The following is a 7,005-nucleotide window of genomic DNA, read 5'->3' on the forward strand; positions in this document are numbered from 1 at the left end:
TAAGTGGATAAAGCAGCTAAGACGGGTAGTTTTAGCTGGCCCCCACAGTCTTCTTCTCCCGTTTGTGTTTTCGCATCTGTAGATTCCTTAGCTACTATTTATTATATAATTATTTAATCTTTTTTCATATTTTGCGATCTTAACGTTTTGTTCCTTTTTTGTCTGATGTCTTTCGTCTTTGTCACTTTTATATTCTGCAACCGTTTAGTTTTGTTAAGCCTATTTGCTTTGCTAAAGTTTTAATATTTTTGTGTACATTTTGCGTCTGGTCACAAAACTTCATTAGTTCGTCAACCCTAGTTTTCAGTACTTCAAGGTTGCTCGACATGATCCAAAATATATTCTGTGCTTCTGGAGTAGCGTTTCGTTTCCTTTTTTCGTTGTTGTTGCATACTGCGTCTTCCTCTTCACTTGTCTGGTGTTTCTTTACCTCCGACGATATGGTCCCCTTTGCAAATGGGGGTGTCCTGGATATACTGTTTCTCGCTGGGAAGAATCCATCTCTAATAATTCCTTTCTCTTTCCTTTCTCAGTCGCATAGGACTGCTCCCAGGCCTGGTTCCCTGCCAATGGAAATGAGCAGTTTTTTGGTTGACGGTCGGACGCGGCCTGCTCAACCGCATCACCGACCGGAACTGGGGATCCGTGCCGCTGCTCCGTAAACTTTTCTCCTGTAGTTTTATCCTCCTATTATTTATTTATAGTTCTTGTCCATAGCCGAGTCATTATCATGTTATCAATTTATTTTATTTTAATTTTTTTTGCCCTCGAAAACCTAATAGCGCCGGGATCGGAAATATCAAGGGTTGACCAAGAGCGGTCGAAATAGAAAGACGAAAAGAGTCTCGCCCCAAGTTTAGAGGAAAGAAGGCGAGGGTGAAGGAAGGAAAGTGAGTATGAAGGTACCTGAGCCGCCCTTTGCAGACAGTGATCCAATCTCGCCGTAGAAGCATTCGAGATTGGATAACTGGGAATCAACTCGTTTATTACTTCCGACACTCTATCATCTGTCAATTTTATTGGTTCTGTACCGCATTTTATGTTTTTCCTGACAATGTGATAGGCTTGTCTTCACAGGTCGTTCTCCAGTTCATTACAGAGTTCTTTCCACATTTTTGTTTTTTCCTTTCTAATTTCGTCCTTAAGCGCTTTTCTTGCGTTTATGTGTTCTTCATGGGCAGCACTTCGCTGTTCGACTGTTGCCAAGTCAAATTTTGTTTGTATGAGACCTTTGTTTTGCCCTGCGACTTCTTTGGCAGCTCTTTCTTAGTGTCTCTATTTTTTACTCCACCAGTATGGGTTCTTTGTCTGGTCCATAATGTATATCTGTAGAATCGTTGAGAATCTTTTTGACCATATTTGTCAGATTGTAGTGATTTTCTGGTTTTTCTCTCGGTTAATTCATTCCTCTTCTCGCGTAGCCTTTCTCTGTTGATTATGATTTTATTTTTGAATGTCATGCTTGATATAATTTTTAACGAGAATTTCAACAGCTATATGTAGATGTAGTGATAAGGGCTCGTGATCCAAAACCCTCCACTCTCTAATTTTTTTAGCTATTCCTTGCGTAGATAGAGTTAAGTCTATATGAGATCTCAAGTTTCTCCTTACGAATGTGGGGGTTCCGTCATTATGAACTGCTAGTCCAAGTCTTGCCCCGGGCTCCAAGATATATTGTTCTTTTCTATCAGTTTCCGGCGAACCCCATTCTTCTGCTTTCGTATTGAAATCACCAGCTATTACTGCCTCTCGTCCTGTAGTCTCTACCATATCTAGCAGTGTATCAATGTAAGTTTTATGTTGTTGCAGCAGAATATTTGGAGATGCCTAAAACCCATAGATTTTCTGAAGTCCCAGCACTCCGTTTTCTTTCATAACCCTCTTGACATTAATGTTTGTGTTTAAGAGTTTAACCAGGCCACCCAGCTTGCCCTGTCTGTACTCCAGAGTGACTTTTTTGTTAATTTTATATTTGACTCACTCACTACTAAAATATCTGTAGATTCTTTTGCTGCAACTTTCGCTGCCATATCGTGGGCACCAGCGGAGCGGTCGGCGTTTATTTGGAGCATCTTCAACATATTTAATTGGATTTAATAAATAAGTAAAATATGTAAAATTAATTAGGAACTAGTACTAGAAGGAATATATCACAGTCTTTTTACAGTCGGTCAAAGTTCATATCACAGTTTTATCACATATTAGGTTTCTCTTTATGACAGTCGTATTTTCTCTACTTCTTGGCTTGCGAAATGGCTCTCTTAAAAGCAGTTTATTGGCCTGTTCCGTTAATTTGTGTCCCTTATTGCAGAAGACAATCTTTAGAGAGGTGACCGTCCTTACCACAATTTATGCATATACTACGTTTTTATGTTTTCCATAGTTTCTTCTATTTTTTGCTTAAGGAATTTCACTGCTTGATCGTTTTTATCCGTCACCAAGAGAACACTGCCACTTTTTGCCTCTTGCATTTTCTGAATTATCTTTTTACTGTGCCTCTTAATTTGGCTTTCAGTTCTTTTGCAATCTCATCAAAGGGGTTGTTGCCCTTCTCGAGGATTATGATAGTTGTGCCTCTCTGCCATCTCCTTCTGTCGTTTTCTTTTATTTTTTCTTCTTTCTGCAGGTCTTTCTCATTGTTTGTATAGATGGTTACGTATGTATTTTGGCCATAAAAAATGGCCTCAACCATTTTTTTAAGCCTATGAATTTCCATTCCTTCTATTTTATGGATTGTCACTATCATCTTATCACTTATCATCATCTATAGTTTCCTGTCGCAGTTGTATTAAACGATCCCAAAGTTCCTTCTCACTAGTTCCCTGGTTTATTCTAATGATCTTTTGATTTGTGATTTCTTGTGATCTTCACTGCTGTGCGGTTGTACACCTCAAAATTGGCTTCCGTGTCGATGATTTCTCGATATCGCTCTTTAAACAGCGCCTCGATGCTCGTACACATTTCTAATTCGTTTGCACATACTAAAATGACTTTAACCGTTGCCTCTTTTGTTTTGAGGGGGTTACCTACTTTTATTTCCGTGTTCAGATAAACACTGTCCTTCCAGTCCCTTTGAGGTTCCGTGTTCCATACATCGTAAGATGTTAGTTTTCCTGTGTCAAGTAGATCTCTTTCACCTTGCTGAGTCCACACTGAAGTTTGTGTACCTTCATCTACCTTCTCCCTTTTTTTTATTAGGAAACTATTAAAGTTCTTGTAGAGTTCCCTTTCCACTTTACTGGCTGCTTGATTGATAGTCTGTGCTAGCCCTTTTACTTGTTTGTAGACATTTTTATTTGCTCGTCCGAACTCTACTAATTCGTTTATGTTTTGCAATAATTCTGTAATATTTTATTGCATCCTTTGTTGTGCTTCCATCTTGTGGCATTCTCTTTCGGGTTTTGGAGATGTTTCTGTAAGCGATACATCCGTACGTTTGCTCTTATCCATTATACTTGTAAAAAAAACGACTCGCCGATGCGTTTGACCTTACAACATCAGGTGAATTAAATGTTCCTCTTATTGATCTTCTGCGTTATTCAAGGTTTTCAAGTCTTAGTAGTAGTTTACGTTAATCTTCGTCAATACTTTGGCTACATAGTTCGGTGTTAGTGCTACTTAGTTTCCTGGATTCTGTGTTCCGTAATGGTAGATTGTCCCCCCCAGAATCCGTGGAATAGCCCTCCATAGCGGAGGAGTGGGATTCCCCAGTATAGCACATACCATTGTGTTACAGCGTTACTCGTACGCCACCATTCGCTCCCGGACTATAAGCAATCGAATGACCTCGGTTTGTCGCGCTGTTTCTCGTGCTCGTGCGTCGACGCGTACTTCGGAGAAAATCGTCTGGCTCTCCGAAGTTTCTGATGAATTCGAGATGATTGGATGGTTGCTGGTATAATATAAAGGAGGATTGTTTGGCGCGGAGAATTTATAAATCAAGCAACGTACCGCAAAATTTACTTACACTGGGCACAGTATTTTATGTTTGCTTGTCTTGTTGTTGTTCGTAGTGGTTGTAAAATCTTTTATTTCATGCATCAAGAGATACTATTTGTTATAAAATTGACCAAATCAAATTAGTGTTAAAGAAGAATGGAGTGCTGGCTTAAAGGTGTTGCAAAAAATGTGATTCGTTTGGATGATGCGTCAGATCAAGGTGATATGAAGGCGTCAAGTTCTAGTTTTATGGTCTCAAGTTCAAGTAGTAAAACATCTAATAACACACTGAATCATACATTAATCTCGGATTTGTTGATTCTAACGGCTTACCTCTCTGTATGTTGTGCAGCAAACTCCTTCTTAATAGTTCGATGGTACCTGCTAAGATGCGCTGACATTTAGGAACTGTACATCCCGACTTCAAAAACAAAAGTAAAGCATTTTTTCTACGTAAAAAAGAACAATTATTAAGAAGCCAAAAAACTATGACGTATGCGACTCAGACTGTGAATGAAAAGGCCACGGAGGCATCGTATTTGGTTAGTTACCGCAGTGCCCAAGCAGGAGAAGCGCACACTATCGCTGAAAAGCTAATAAAACCATGTGTGGTAGACATAACAAAATGTAGGCTCGACGAAAAATCTGTAAAGCATCTTTCTACAGTACCGCTTTCGAACGATACAGGTTGGAGATATCTCAGCAAACATAAAACAAGAACTGGTTTCACGGCTTCAAAATAACAAATTCGTCTTGCAAATGGATGAGTCGACTGATGTCGCTGGACTGGCCGGCCATCTTGCTAGTAATTGTGCGATATCCATGTAAACATTCACTCGAAGAAGACTTGCTTATGTGCTCATCGCTGCCTACTAACACAACCGGAGAAGACATTTTTAACAGGATTAATATATTTTTTAAAGAAAACCCAACTCGATTGGAACGATTGCATTGGAGCCAAGGCAATGATAGGTAGAACAGCAGGAGCAATATCACGAATAAAAATGAAAGCGCCAATTTGTAATTCCAGCCACTGCATCCTGCGTAGACAACCACTCGCTGTTAAGAAAATGCAAACAAATCTAAAATTGGTTCTTGATGAGTCAGTAAAAATAATAAATTTTGTCAAGTCACGTCCACTACAATCCCGATTGTTCCCAATATTATGTGAACATTATGGTAGCGATCATAAAACACTATTGCTCCATACTAAAGTGAGATGGTTGTCTCGGGGTAAAATTTTGAGAAGGCTTTTTGAACTAAGAACAGAATTAGAAACTTTTCTAGACTAGACTAGCATTTTTAGCAGACATATTTGGAAAACTTAACCAATTAAATCTGCCACTACAAGGAAAACAGACAACAGTTTTATGTTATGCGAACAACAAAATAACTGCCTTTAAAAGAAAATTAGATTTTTGGATTACTTATTTTGGTAAGAGAGAAATCGGAAGCTTTTTATTGCTAAGTTAGTTGCTTAGCCACCATAGTCTTAGTCATACAGAAATAGTTCAAAATGAAATATTTGTTGGATTGGTGCAATATCTCAATTATCTGCAAGGGACTTTTGAATCTTACTTTCCTGAAGAACAGATACAAAACTGAAAATAAACTCATGGATTTAAAACCCTTTTTCATCTAAATGCAGAAGCCTGAAAATATGTCAAATCAGATCAATGAATCATTTCTAGAAATGACATCGGATACAAGCATGGAATCATTGTTCAAAACAGTTTTACTAAATGATTTTTGGTGCAGGGTTCGTGATGAATATCCACAATTTGCCACAGAAGCTTTGAATGTTCTTCTGCCGTTCCCAACAACGTATTTGTGTGAAACGGGATTTTCAGCATATACAGCTACAAAAACAAAATACCGCAATAGACTGGATGCCGAACCAGACATGAGAATTCAACATTCTTCTATCAAGCCTGACATTACCCAGTTGATGAGGAATAAAAAAACAATTACATGCCTCGCATTAAATGAACTTAGTGTTATCATTTGCTTACTAACTCACTACTTACTGTACCTATCTTTTTTTGTATGATTATTAATAAACAATTCACTTATAACTGCTTTTGCTTTTAGTTTAGAGTCTAGGGTTCCGTTAAAGATTTATTTTTTTAAATGGGTTCCGTTACGAAAAAAGTTTGAGCAACATTATTCTATTGAATAGCAATACCACGAAGAACGTTCTAGCTGGAAAGGAAAAGCAGTGAGAGCAAGTATGAGACAAGGACGGAAATAGAGTCGAGAGTCAGTATTTTCTACGTATTTCGAGAGCAGGAATATTTCAATATATAAGCGGGATCGTGAGGCAGTGGGATTTCTTAATTCAAACCACAAAGTTAACAAATTTTGAATATAGCAATATTACTTTAACTGATAAGTCCGAAGTAAATGATATTTGAATTATATTTATTTTGATCTCTTTTTTCCGTATTTTCATGCTATGCCTAAATACCGTAATAGAAATTTTGTGTATCCATTTTTTACGGACAACACGCGAAAAAATAAAAAAATGTCGGAAAAGTAGCAGTGGAAGTGATGGAAATGACAGTTATGATAAAACTACTCATTTAATGTCAAGATCATTACATGCTAACATTGGACAAGCGTCACATTCTCCAGAAGCTGTTATATATCTGTTGCCGACTATTCTTCTCCATCGACGTCCCAACAAACTTATGACATCAACGTCGATCCTGAAATTATAGTGGACGATGGATATCATGGAAATGATCTGGGTCGTCATGTTGGGTTGGCTACCCAGGTATCGACGGAAAAGAAGAGGGAGTTGGATAAATAATCCTTAAATCCTGCCCAGAATTTACGATTTTGAAAATGATTTGAAAAGAAAGCAATTTGCATGCCATTTGAAAAAAAAAAAATAATCATGCTTGGTTGGATCAATCTTCGAATATATTAGCCATGGTGCATCATGGAGGAATTTTGGGATCATTTATGGTCAGGCCACATATAAAAAATATGCATGGAGACTGCCGAAAGTATGCAACGACCAACCTTCATCTAACAGAGACAAATGATGCAAAAAATTTTCTT

The sequence above is a fragment of the Anthonomus grandis genome, chromosome 1 (genome assembly GCF_022605725.1).
Source record: "Anthonomus grandis grandis chromosome 1, icAntGran1.3, whole genome shotgun sequence".
Lineage (NCBI taxonomy): Eukaryota > Metazoa > Arthropoda > Insecta > Coleoptera > Curculionidae > Anthonomus > Anthonomus grandis.